The sequence below is a fragment of the Callorhinus ursinus genome, unplaced genomic scaffold (assembly GCF_003265705.2).
Source record: "Callorhinus ursinus isolate GAN/ISIS: 27379988/994484 unplaced genomic scaffold, GSC_fseal_2.0 scaffold2, whole genome shotgun sequence".
NCBI classification, from domain to species: Eukaryota; Metazoa; Chordata; class Mammalia; order Carnivora; family Otariidae; genus Callorhinus; species Callorhinus ursinus.
The window spans coordinates 96662902-96675872 of record NW_027397064.1 but is presented as its reverse complement, the minus strand read 5'-3'; the positions used below and the strand labels follow the sequence as shown (position 1 = coordinate 96675872).

Here is a 12971-nt window from a genome sequence, read left to right as displayed (position 1 = left end):
ACTTCTTAAACAAGCCCAACATGCTCAGTTCAGGTCTTTGTGTGTATTGTTCCTTCTGCCTTAAATGATCTTCCCTCCAGATATGGGCATGATTGTTTCTTATCTGCTTCAGGTTTTTGACCCGAATACCACCTTCAGTTAAATTTGAATTCCTCCCACCCAAACCTCCCTTCCAACATGACAGTGCAGATCATCATATCACATGTTAGATATTTAGCTGATTTATAATATTTATAGTCTCTCTCCTCTTACCAAGCTCCATGAGGGCAGGAATGTGTGCCTATTTTGCTGAATGATGACTCCTCAGAACCTAGTTCTGGGTATGGCATTATGGTATAAGTGTTCATAATTTGTAGTATAAATTTAGTAAATATGATTAAAATAGAAGAAAAAAGTTTACTCTTTGAAAAAAATACATTGTTTTAGACAAAAGCTTTCCAAAAAGTGAAGCAGTGAACAAAATATCATTATATATATTGTAAATATCAAGGGCCACTGGTCCATGTAATTACCTCAATTTTCCACATCAGCACCCATGAGGACCATTAAAATACTGATAATATTCACATTTGCCCAGTGTTTTAACTTGTAAAGCCCATGGGTTGCTTTTGTTGATCTTCTAACCATTATACTACCATAAGCTGCAAAATCAAAGCAAAAAATAAATTTTTGTGAAACAAAAAAAAATTTGTGGAAAGAGGTTCTTAAGACAAAAGAAAAGAAGAAACAATAAGCACAGTGTGCTGATAACAAGACACATTAGTTATTATAACAATAATCTGCTTGGGTTGTTATAAAAAGATAGCACAGACTGAATGGTTTAAACAGCATACACTTACTTTCTCACAGTTTTGGCGGTAGAAGTCGAAGATCCAGGTGTCATAAGGGCTGGCTCCATCCTAGGCTTCCTTTCCTGTTTTGCAGATAGCCAAGTTCTTGCTGTGTCCTCACATTGCCTTTCTTTTGTGTGCGTTCAGAAAGAAAAAGAGAGAGCTCTGGTGTCTCTTCCTCATCTGATAAGGACACCCATCCTACTGGAGTGGGGCCCCAACCTTATGACTTTATTTAATTACCTCCTTATTGGCCCTATTTTCAAATACCGTCACAATTGGGATTAGCACTTTAATGTATGAATTTTGAAGGAACACAATTCAGTCCATAACATGCACATACTCACTTTTTACATGAGTCAGGATAGTTCAAGTTGCAAGGAATAGAGACACTCTACCTCAGTAAATGGACATTTATTATAAGATACATCTCAGGATACAAAGCTCCAGTGACCTTATTGTTTTTTAGTGTACTGAAAATGAAAATATTTATTCCTTACTGTAGGGCTTTGCCATCAGCTCACTAAGTCACCCTTTTCTATCTATCTATCTATCTGTCTGTCTATCTATCTATCTATCTATCTATCTATTTATCTATCTATCTATTTTTGCTTCTCTGTCTCCTGGTGACTGACTCTCTTTGTCTCATATTCAGAAGTCCTGAGAAGGAATAAGATTTTCCTGACTTATCACAACAGAATACTGAGGAGCCTGCTGGGTAGAACTATTTCACAAAGCCTTTTTTTTAGCTGAATGATCCACCTACTAATGTCTATCTTTTTGCTCTGAACTACTCTCTGTCCGAAGGGCTATGATTATTTTATGGTGGTAATGTACGAACAGTATTCCAAATGAGAGGATTTCCTTTCTTAATTATCTTTTAAGAATTCCCTATAGCAAGCCCATCATAGCCTTGAGCTATGGATATAGTTTATCAGCTATGGATATAGTTTATCTAGTATACTTTGTCTAGTTATTAAAAGGGACTTGAAGTCTCCTAGCCACTGACCATGACCACTTCTGACACTTAACAGGTGCCATATGAGTCTGCTGTGGGAAAGACTGTAATGCTTATTAAATACCCATTTGCAACCCTAAGTTTTAAAATATTTTGCAGAGCCATGAGACTTGGCCATTGGGTTGTGTAGAAAAGCAAAATATATAGCCAAATCAGTAAAAATATACCTACAGACAAACATGCATGGTTCTCTAGTCTCTCTTTTTATAACAACCAAAAGGTCATTTTTTTTTCCTGTGGGTGTGTGTGTGTTTCAATAATGGAGGCACAAGATAATGGAGCATAGCATAATCAAGAAATAGTTTGTCTTGAAAACCATAAATGTCATCTGCCAGGTTGTAAAATTATTTGGGGGTTATTGTTATCACAGCATAGCCTTTCCTATCAGTTATTAAAAACAAAAAAGAGAGAGAAAGAGAAAAGGAAGAATTTGTTGAAACAAACAAAAGCCTAAAATTCATGGCTTTAGTTTAATAGTTAAGCTTCATTGTTGAGAGTGAGGGAGAATAAACTATAAGTCCAAAAAGGTAGTGACCCACATAATAAAATGGCAAAATACAAGGCAATACTCTTATCTGTGGAAACCTGGAAAACAATTCCTGTATCATGAACTTTTAGCTCTGCACAAAGAACTCGGCAAAGGACATTAGTGGTAGGCTTTACTTGTTTTCAGATGCATCAGGAAGGCACTGAAGGAAAGAGCTGAACTCAAGGAAGGACTACTGGCTTCGTGAGCAGAAATGAAGGAAATGGAGAAATCTCAGAAATTGAGGAAGTAGTTGCAGTGCAGAAAAGCCAACTTTCAAGTGCACACAATCAAGGGGCACCTGGCTGGCTTAGCTGATGGAGCATGCTATTGATCTCTGGTCATAAGCTGAGAGTCAAATACTAGATTGAGAGAATTTAACAGATATCTAGCAAAACCTTTTAATTGATTGGATTGCCTCTGGGGAAAGATTACGAGACAGGCGCTTTAACCAGCTAAGCCATAGAGCCACCTTGGGGAAAGATTAGACTAAGGTGCAGCACCCAGTAAATCCTCTCCGTTTATGAAATAATTAGTAGGGAAACTTATAATAATGACTGGCTCTTTTAACTAATCACATAAACTCAAAGTACCCATCTTTAAATCCATTAAGTATATGAAAGGGTAAGTGGTAAGAAAGAGGGAGAGGGTAATATAAAGCAAGGAATTATGTCCAGCATGAAAAGTATATTTGAAATAAAACTGTGGGCAGGATTACTGTCACGTGATATGGATGAAATACAGTTCATTAGAAGCATAGTCACCAAGTTTTAGAATCCAGACTGAAAGAGACTATAACTTAAAGAGCACTGGGACACTAACCTTTTATAGAAAAAGTGGGTTGAGAAGGCTGCACAGCACCCAAGAAGAGATTATTTCCCAGCCTTAGATATGCCCAAGATGGATAATAGAGAAGGAAGACTAGTAGAGGGAGAAAAAAATCTTGGAGGGTGTTGGACAGTGGAACAATTCTCAGGGTGAGAAATTTGGGCCCAATCAACAGTTTCCTTATTTGGGGTGGGGACTCACACAATGTCTGTCCAGTGAGTTTTCAGAGGATTTATATAATTCTTCTCAGTCTTGAATTGAAATATTTATTTTAGCTACATCAATCCTATTTACCACTGCATATTGGATGTGGTGGGATAACATGTCTTTTTAAGTTACTTGGTCTTGAGACCAAGAGGAACCAACTGTGAGGTCAATGTAGAGAGTACCATACATTACCTAGGTATCCTAAACTTTGAGCTGCCTACTCAAGAAATGTAGGAGTTGTCTCCCTCTGGAAAAGGGAGTAAGGGGAGAGCTTGAGACCAGGATGGCTATGACAGAAACAATAATGTTCACCTGTATTCTGACTGACATTTTCCAGCTTCCTTAAAATTTACACAGTCATATGGTAGTTCTACTCAATAGGCTGTGAGGGAAAGCAACCTCGGCCACCTACTTGTTTTATTGGTAAAAATCCTTGCATACCTTTTCAGCCTGTTTTCCCTAACACTGCCTGAGTCAGAAATAAACCTTTGCTGTGTTAAGCCTATGGGATTTCATGATTAATGTTTTTTAACTGCATGAAATATTCAATCCTAACTAACCTTATGTCTGGTAGCCTCCCATTCCTGCTATGGTCAATAGGACTATTTCAATTTTCCTTTCTCATTAGCATTTTTTGGGCTCAGGTAGGAATATCGGGCAAGGGCTATTTTAACCTCTGAAGGTTTTCTTTTAAATGACTGGCAGTGCAAAAATATTATTTTGCATCCTGGAAGGGATTTTAAAGCAGGAGTGAGTCAGCCAGATACATGTGATAAATGGCAATTCCACTTTTGCATCCCATAGTTGGTGGTCTTTTAAATCTTCAGTTTTGAGCAGCATAGGCCACTGCTGGGTTTAAGTTTGTATCAGTGAACCCAAAAAGTTATGAAAGCTACCAAATATGGCTCATATTAACACACAGTGTGTAATTTAACCCATGCACCTCCACAAACAAACAAGGAACCAATCATCTCAGTATAATTACCTATTTGATAAGCTTTCTCATCAGGAGCCCTTAACATTTCATATTTATTAATTCTTTCTTGGTTTCTTTTAGAAGATTCTATAAAAATTCCCTCATAATCCATTTCTTTCTTTATTAATCTGACTTTTTGACATTTTTCTCAGGTCCACAGGGCATTCTGATAGCATTTGCTCTAACGTAGGGATAAATTAAGAACAGATTTGTATGGTTTTTAAGTGTTGGGAGTCTCCAACACCCCAGGCACTTTCAATTCTTCCTAAATAATTGCATTCAAATTCCTGGGTGCCAGACCTTTGACTACTCATGTCCTGATCTTGACCTTGAAATCCTATTATCTTTGGACCTCATTTCTTTAAAATGCACTACGCATATCTCAAGGGCTAGTTTTAAGTTGTCTCAGAGCATCAGTTACAGGGAGAAAACATACCTTAAAATGTTCATCTGATAACACTGTCTTTTCTCCCCTTTGTCTTGTGTTTTTTTCTATGGTAGTCATTTTGAGGTATGAGAAGTAAACCTTTCCATCTACTGTGCCTACATCACTTAGAACATTGAAGTATTCCAAAGCCGCAGACAAAGCTCTGCTTTTAGTCTTTTGGTAGAGAAATATTTTATATAATAGCTTAATCACCAACTTCACAGACAAATCATGAGCTACTACATGCTACCTTCAGCCTTGTACCACTGCCAGTTCCATAACCTCCAAGCCTTTATGAGGATCCATTACTTACACGTTAACTTGCAGTAACTATTTTAGATGGCATTTTATTTTTTCATACTACAAGGAACATGGACTGGCTTTGGTTGCCTGTTAATGGTGGTTAAATTCAAGAAAAAAAAAAGTTTCAAAAGCTGTATAAGCAAGACTCTTGAACTGGAAACTCATTCAGGTCACAATTACTATCCCTAGCAGTCTTCTATCCCATGGATGTAATGTCTAAATTTATTTCCTTTTTCCTTCTTGACAGTTGCATATACTTACATACTTCACACACACACACACACACACAAACACACCCCTAGACACATGCACATACGTGCACTTTTCCAGGTCCATAGGTTTTTATTTCCTTTTTCTTCCTATAGACTTGCTCAGATTCTGTTGCCACTGTAACCTGTTGTTAGCTGATGCTTTCACAGTAAACCTAATTCCTGATTATGTTAGTTTAGTCTGTCATGATCAGATATAGACTACTTTTGTCCAGCAGAAACTTTAAGACCACCTCTTAATTTAATTCCTGGCCCAACTATCAAAATAGCTGATTTAGGGTTAGTATCACGTGATGCAAGATATGACGATCAACACAAAATGAACCACCAAGCTGGCTTTTCTTAGACGCAGCCCAGAGGGAAAGAGAAAGTGGACCAAGGAAGGCCTTCTTAAAGTGGTTAAAAGTGAAGGTGACGGTAGATATATTTTGGGATATTGCTGATGAATTGAATGAGACAGATAAAGAGAAAAATAAAAGATGAATGACAGGTTTTTGACCCAAACAACTGGTGATTTGCAATTTACTTTACTGAATGAGAGAAGATGGGGCAGAAAGGATAGGAGGAGGAGCATCACATGTCACTTTGGGTATGCTAAGTATGAGAGGCCCATCACATATCTCAGTGCATTTGCTGAATCAGCAGCTGGCTGTATGTAATCTAGTAATCAGAAGAGAATTTTGGCTGAAGGTAGAAACTCAGGGATTACCAGCATTCTTTTAGAGGCTGTGGAGTGGAATTTATGACTATTAAGATTGTAGGAAACAGCTATGTATTACCATATATAAAGATGGCAGTAAACCTGGAGGTGATAAAATAATAGCAAGAGTGATAAGGGGCTACTTTGCATTTTTTAACACTTTATAATTTTTCAATGAGTAATCACAGCAATAGTCTATCCTTATATGAATCATGTCAGAGAGAAAGGGGAGTTCCTAATGTCTTTTAATATGAAGACTGAAATACCAATTGTTAAAAGTTACTTATACACAGATGCATGCATAGACCACAGGAGATCTGGGACTAGCTTTTAGATTGTCCTCACAAGCCTATGCTTGCTACCTCTACACCTTATGCTTTAGGTGGACTGACTTCAAGAAAGGAGACAAAGAAATCTCCAAACCTTACCAAGATTTCATATTCTATAAAACTGGAAAAATGGATTTCCCCAACAATTTTCTACTTAGGACAATGAGGGTAACATGGGAACTCCCCCATATCTAGATCTGGAATAGGGTTCCTGAGAGGAAGAGATGTCTATTCATGATGTACTGTCAGAATGTGTGATATTTGCTTAGATACTAAGGTTAACATGCTGGGGTTATATTCTATTTATTTCTAGAATTGATTCTCCACCAACACACATTTCCAGGTTTTTTTCTCTTTGCAAATGGTCAATCCAATTCCTATAACATTTACACTGCTGATAAAAAGTCACAAGGCCAAACGCTGGGAAAGATGAAAATGTGTTTATTAAAATCATGCTTGTGCCTTCTCAAAAGCAATGCAAAGGAGAGAATAAAGTCTAAGTCCCAGGGATACGAATTAAGAAAATCTTATAAAGTAGAAATTTGAACTTGTTTTTCTTTCTTTTCTTATTTTTCAACAAGAAAATTAACTTTTAGTAAGAAAATTCCTGGACTGATAAAGATCCTGCACCAAGAGGATTTTTATCAACACTGGTAGACACAGATGCCTACCATCCTTTACCATTCCTTTTGGTATGTGTGCCTTGGTTTTCTAATAGGAAACTTTCTTCCTCTCAGCTCATGTGGCCATGTAGGTCTGACCTCAACTACTGATACAAGGAGAGCCAGGCCTACTCATTCAGGGGATATCACTTCTCTGACCAGAACAATTAATCCATGGATGGCCATGTAACTCAAAAAGCTAATGGTATTCCTTCTCAAACCTTTGTTTGGAACTATTAACGAAAGAGAATTCTATCCTCACTGAAACTCAGTTGATAGGAAACTCACCTTGACATAGGTGGGGCTCACAATGTTGAGAGAGGCTGTTAAAGAATGAAGCCAGCAGAGAAGATAGAAAGTCTAACCTATAAAGAGATGGACCTGATAACTTTGCTTGAATCTCTGTACATTAGAATTATAAAGCATTTATTTTCTCCTTATGCCTACTTAAATGGTTTCTCTGTTTCACGCAACTGAAATATTCTCTTCTAACAAATTGATATTCAACTATAGTTCTTTTTGTAGTATGGTCTCCAAGCTGTGCCAATGCTGAGATTCAAATTTTGCCTACTTATAAAATACTGGAAATTTTTGAAAGACACTGTCATGAAGGCTTTCACTTTAGAGGAACAAATAAAGAAGTTAATAGGGAATCTGATTCTGGGAAAACTAGTCAATAGAATGACATCGGTTCCTTACCAGATCTCTTGGAATGGATTCAGATGACTATAACCTGAGGGGTCAGAAATGTAAAATAATAGAAACTCTTGACATTGATAAAACCATTTCACTGTGTGTGTATGGGTATGGCTGTGTGTGTTTGTAAACTGGGAGTGAGTACTGAGGATTAGATGATAAAATGTGACTGGAAACTCTACACTTACAGAAAAAATTTGGCAACTTTGGTAATTGGGAGAGAACACAACTGGTGGTCATCAGTTATCTTTTAAGGAACAAAAACAGCAATGAGAGCAATGAGGCACCCTCTGGTTGTTTCCTGAGTCAAGAGCATTAACAGGAGATAACCAGAATTAGAAATGAAAAGCTAAGGGTACTTCTTGGTTTCTATACCTGGTGGATATTTATTAAGATAAGGGGAAATTTCAAGAAATAGCAAGTTAAGAGATTTCAGAGGTTGTACACTAACAGTTTAGAGACAGATTATGAAATTTAGATCATTAGTATTAATTTGAATTATATCTACCAAGTATTTCATATGAGGATATCATGATGGCATTTTTTGAATTCCTTTTTCTTTAACTGAAACCCAAAAGCATAATTTTTTCTTTGCTCTTTGAAAAGAAAAAACATCTCTGCTCTGCTAGTCTTTAAAAATATCCTATTTCTTAGGGGCACCTGGGTGGCTCAGTCATTGAACATCTGCCTTTGGCTCAGGTCATGATCCCAGGGTCCTGGGATTGAGCCCCACATGAGGCTCCCTGCTTGCGGGAAGCCTACTTCCCCCTCTCCCATTCCCCCTGCTGTGTTCCTTCTCTCACTTTGTCTCTCTCTGTCAGATAAATAAATAAAATCTATTTTAAATATATATGTGTGTGTATATATATATATATATATCCTATTTCTTAGAACCCTGGAACTTAAACATTGGAAAAAGATCTCAAAAATACCACTGTAGTTCTGTTGTTTTAATCTTGTTAATAGAACCCTTTTGGAGATTCAATGGTCCTTAGAAATCACCCTTAGAATCTTCTGCTTTATTTGAAATGATTGGATAATGGGTACCTTTTATGGATTTATTCCCCTCAGAGATTACTTTTATACTACTAACATGTTTTTATTTAGGATGGTTGAGAGATGGGATATTATAGTTAAATAAATGTTATGGTAAATTATTACTAGATACTGGTATCATCCAAGTATAATGATTTGTTTATTTATGTATTCCAGGAGCCCTGTATATGATCTCCCTTAAAAAGTGACCATAAATTAACTGTCCTATAGGAACTCCCTGTACGTCCTAATGCCAAAGGGCTTCCTACTTAGATTTTCCTACTTGTGACTATCTCTCCTTTTGGACTTCCTGCCATAGTTGACCCAGATATGAAGTTAATCACTTTTCTTATTCATCTCAAATTTGATCTTATCTATAGCCAACAGTCTTAGTTACCAAATCTAAAGAGTCAAGTTTAAGAAAATATGCATTAACGCTAAAAACTTCTTGAAGTATAGTTTAGATTTCAAAATACTATGTAAATAATTTTAGCAGTGACTATTATTTGATTTTATCCTCTTTTTTAAAAAATTTTTTACCTAATTTCTATGTTTTATCCCCTAACTCACTAGTTTTTGTTAAGTTCAAGTGTTTACATTTGGATTTTGCCACGGACACATGACACTAGGAGTATTTAGCATATGACATTAACAAAAGATATAACCAATTAAAATGCATCAAGATTCTATAGAAATTGCTATCTTATTCAGAAAAAAAAACAAAAATCTATCATGTTTATGAATATGCCTGATCAATCTACATATAAACAGTGACCTTTTATATTTTCCTGGTTCTGTGTTAAATCTTAGAGATAATCAATGGATGTATCAAAATCCCTCCTAATCCCTAAATCAAAGTAGGGGGCTTTTGGCTAAAGAAATTCAAAATACTTTTAAGAAAACTATTTATTTCACCACTTCAAAATAAGCAACTACCTGGATCAGTTATGTAAAAGTAAAGAATTATGACCCAGACACTGTGCTAAGTCTTTTGTATGTTATACCTTCTCTCTTTTACTACTACTGAAATTCATATTACCAGACCACTAACCTGTTGTACTGGGCTATTCATCACTGAACTTATATGCTGACATCACGTGTACGATCCCTACTCAACACCAATAAGATAGAGATAGAAAGAAGCAAGTGCAAATCCTAGGAAAATCTTTATAACAAAAGAGTTGGGTCCTCAGTGGATAAAGTATTTACAAAGTAACCTCAGGCATTAAAAGGGAAGTAAAAGAGTCAGTCCATGTTTTACACTGGCCAGAGAGGAAATATAAATCCTTTTATTCTGTCTTGTCGTTTGTCTACAAATTTGTTGTTCTTTGTTAAGATGCTATATAATCCCAAGTTCTAACCACTTCTTTTGAGTTATTCATCACTGAGCTTCTCCTTTATATATGTGAACTACATGTATGAATAAATTGCTTGCTTTTCTCTTGTTAATCTGTCTTTTGTGAGTCTAATTTGCAGGGTCCTGGGGAACCTAAGAGAGTAGAGGAAAAAGGTTTGTTTCCTCCCCTACAATATAAAATACAGAGTTTAAATAATATCAGAGTGAATTAGTTAATCTTATTAAGAGAAAAATCTTACCGAGATTACCAGAAACATATATTTGTTTAAAGTAAAACTCTAATTTCTTCCATAGAACTGATCTCCTAAGATATCTATTTGGAAATATTTGGCAAAGATAATTAAATATAGTCACTCTTTATAATTCAAAGCATTACATCTGAATTTGTTAAAAATAAATCTGTGGTGGTTGAAATGGTTTCTGTGTTAAGGAATAAAAGTGAATGGAAAAGACTGTTTTCAGGTAACTTTTTGTGGAGATACACTGAAAGGTGGTCATGGTATACAAAGGTATACAATCAACCAAAGATTTTGGCCCTTCCTTCCTTCCTTCCTTCCTTTCTTCCTTTTCTTTCTCTCTCTCTCTTTCTTTCTTTACCAATCAATCAAACAGTTTCAAGAGATTGTCTAGTCAATCTCTGAGATGTCTTATATGCAATCTCACTATGGCTAATTTCTGCTTCTTTGTCTTCAACCTCTATCCTTTCCTTTAAGAAAACCCTTTCCCATACAAAAACTTAATTTTTTTCTTACTTCATCTGACTGAAATGGTTTCTCTACAGGCATGGTATTTTTCTTGGAAATTGCTTGCTTTCATCCACACTTGGTACATATTTTAAAATTTAGACATATGAATATACATATGAAACATAAGATACAGCCTCGGTTAAAAGTCACTAGTGATATTTACTCATTTTTTTCTTTCAATATTTTAGATTCATAATGATGAATCTTTACTTTATAAAAACTTGGACTTAAATGATTATCTTTGGTACCTCATCTATTTATGTAAATTCCGTAGTTTCACTGATCTATTTTTTCAAAAGAAAGGTTGCTCACATAATAAGTCATATTTTTCAGACTAAAGTGTTCCATTTGGAAACTAGGAAAATAAGGAATCCACTCTTTTCACATAGAATCAATGAGCTCAACTGAATTTTCTTTCTTTTTTTTTTTTAAGATTTTATTTATTTGACACAGAGAGAGCAAGAGAGAGAGACAGAGAACAAGCACAAGCAGGGGACAGCAGGAACGGCAGGCAGGGGAGAAGCAGGCTCTATGCTGAGCAAGGAGCCTGATGCAGGACTCGATCCCAGGACCCTGGGATCATGACCTGAGCCAAAGGCAGACATTTATCCGACTTAAGCCACCCAGGTGCCCTCAACTGCATTTTCAATGATTTATTTATTTATTTATTTATTTATTTATTTATTTATTTAAAGATTTTATTTCTTTATTTGAGAGAGAGAGAATGAGAGATAGAGAGCATGAGAGGGAAGAGGGTCAGAGGGAGAAGCAGACTCCCCACTGCGCAGGGAGCCCGATGCGGGACTCGATCCCAGGACTCCATGATCATGACCTGAGCCGAAGGCAGTCGCTTAACCAACTGAGCCACCCAGGCGCCCCTCAATGATATATTTAAGAGGTGGGATAAGGCTATCCTGCTGCAAATCACAAATTTTACTCCATGTCTAAATGTTCAACTGCACATGAAATCATAAATCATATTTTCAGTATATGTGTTTGAATGTAGTTTTCACTAATTCAAGTAGGCCTCTCATTTCAGAAAATCAAAACATCTTTATGGAGTACCTTCTGAATGTCAATTCCTACTAAATCTCAGGGGTTCAATGATGTATAAAGATGATGTCTTTACTCAAGGATCTCACAGATTGTATTTGCATATTTAAGCTTTCTTTTGAGCTCTGGGGGAAAGTATGCTCTCACAGCTTAAGATTTATGTTGCAAATTGAGTAGTTTTTTCATAATGTCTGATTGGATAATGCTATTTCTTTTTTGAACAGACAATTTCTGCTTGCATATAAAAATGTGTTAAAGAGGCAAAATTCTAATAACAATTTCATTTTATTAATAATGGAGGAAAATATTCATTTGCAGAGAAAAACAGTTCAGGTCACCTCCAATCCCTTTATCCTCTCTTTTCATCCTTTTCTGGGGGTTAAACTTACCTAAATAAATGTGTGTGTGTGTGTGTAATATATAAATACATATTTTTAAATATACACATTTTATATATTTATATATAAGTACATAAATATAAATATATATAAATACATAAAAATGTATTTTTACAGGAATAGTATTTAAAATATTTAATTACAAGTAAGGCATGTTCACTAAAGTCAGAATTTTTCCTGAGCAAATGAACAGGTATCGGCGCCTGGGTGGCTCAGATGGTTAAGCATCTGCCTTCGGCTCAGGTCATGGTCCTGGGGTCCTGGGATCGAGTCCCGCATTGGTTTCTCCCTCTGCCTCTGCTTCTCCCCCTGCTCATGTTCTCTCTCTCTCTCTCTCTCTGTGTCTCAAATGAATAAATAAATCTTTAAAAAAAAATGAACAGGTATCATTTATAACTGCAATAATTATCAGTTAAATACTAGCCCTAGTTTTAGCAAATGGAGTTTGGGCTATCAATACATCATCACTGACATCAAGCAGCAGAGTCACACTACAAGAGTTATTTTTTTCTAACTCATGTTACTTTGGGCAGGAGAATTTTGAAAGGATGTCAGTAACATAGTTTTAGAATGTCTCTGAACATTTGCACAAAAATAAATACCTGTGTCAG

At 36.0% G+C, this 12971-nt stretch overlaps 1 long non-coding RNA gene across 1 annotated transcript in view; it reads right to left on the bottom strand.

Annotated features, from left to right (window-relative positions):
• The window catches only part of LOC141371173 (uncharacterized), a 229306-nt gene that overhangs the window by 208716 nt on the left and 7619 nt on the right, over positions 1-12971 (bottom strand). Inside the window, exon 2 of the long non-coding RNA XR_012375918.1 lies at positions 840-956. This is a non-coding gene — a long non-coding RNA (uncharacterized lncRNA). The remainder of the gene's footprint in view (positions 1-839; positions 957-12971) is intronic.